General features: G+C 38.3%; 1 non-coding gene across 1 annotated transcript; it reads right to left on the bottom strand.

Moving 5' to 3' along the window:
- Positions 1-300: 300 nt before the first annotated feature.
- Positions 301-407, bottom strand: LOC122752187. The gene has a single exon (XR_006355980.1). It is a non-coding gene; the product is annotated as a U6 spliceosomal RNA (small nuclear RNA).
- Positions 408-1,132: the final 725 nt, after the last annotated feature.

Here is a 1,132-nt window from a genome sequence, read left to right as displayed (position 1 = left end):
GGAAATAGGATAGTCAACTGACATGTTCTTTTCAGAAGCAATAGTTGTCTTGACTTGACTATAGTTTTCATAGCAAGAGCTAGAAAGGTATGAGTGTAGGGTATGGAAGGGTATATAGTAGACTGCAAAATTGCCAAGATGAAGATGAGGTTGTGGAGTAAATGAACTTTTCAAAAGGACTTCAGAACTGACATACTAGTTTAGACCTCTAGTTAGTTCCACCTAGTATTCTTTTTATGTGTATTACTGATGTGCTCCCAATATTCAAGTTTCTACTAATAACTAATAGATCTTTTATCTATGACTAATTTTTGCTTCATGAATTTGCATGTCATCCTTGGGCAGGGGCCATGCTAATCTTCTCTGCATCGTTCCAGTTTTAGTATATGTGCTGCCAAAGAGAGCATGATGACCAATTTTCAAAAGCTAACATTTATATTTTCAAAATGTACCAACTTTTGGGGTCATGAATTCTTTAGATTTACTACACAAAGCAGTATGCCTTTTATTCCTACCTTTTATTCAGCTCAAAATAGCTCTCCAAAGCCAAAGAGGCTGAGCTCTCTCCACAGCCTCCACTTCCTCCTTCCTGTTCCCCTCCCAGAAATGGGAGGTTCTTCAAGCTGATTGGTTCACTGGGCCCGAAGGTGGTCAAAGTTCAAAGTTGTTAGCTTCTGAGAACAATTACTTTCTTAAGTATCCTTAAGTACCCGCCAGATGTGCTTACAATCTAGTAAGCAGTCAACAGTCAGTTGCCTTATCCAATCAATCAGTTTAACTCATTCTCTAGGTGGGTCCCTGAATATCTGCTAAATCTCATCTATCACATTCCATTATCTTGACACAGTACTTATACAATGATGAAGTTATGCCATCAGTGTTAGCTATTAGTCTCCTGATCAACCAAGTCATCTTGAGGAATTTTTCCCTGCCTTATAAAGAAAAACTAGCCTACTCCACATGTGAGCAGATTTTAGATGTTATTCCAACCAAATAGTAGATGCAGGGCATAAGTAGTTTTCCTTATGGGATTTTCCTTTTAACTGTTGCAATAGCCTTCTAATTGTTCTGAGCACCTCAAGTTTCCCCTGAATTTAACCGATCCTCCAATCATTTTCCAATGTGATCTCTC

Source organism: Dromiciops gliroides, chromosome 3 (genome assembly GCF_019393635.1).
Source record: "Dromiciops gliroides isolate mDroGli1 chromosome 3, mDroGli1.pri, whole genome shotgun sequence".
Taxonomy (NCBI): Eukaryota; Metazoa; Chordata; class Mammalia; order Microbiotheria; family Microbiotheriidae; genus Dromiciops; species Dromiciops gliroides.
The sequence above is the reverse complement of the archived record's forward strand: the minus strand, read 5'-3'. Positions and strand labels throughout refer to the sequence as shown.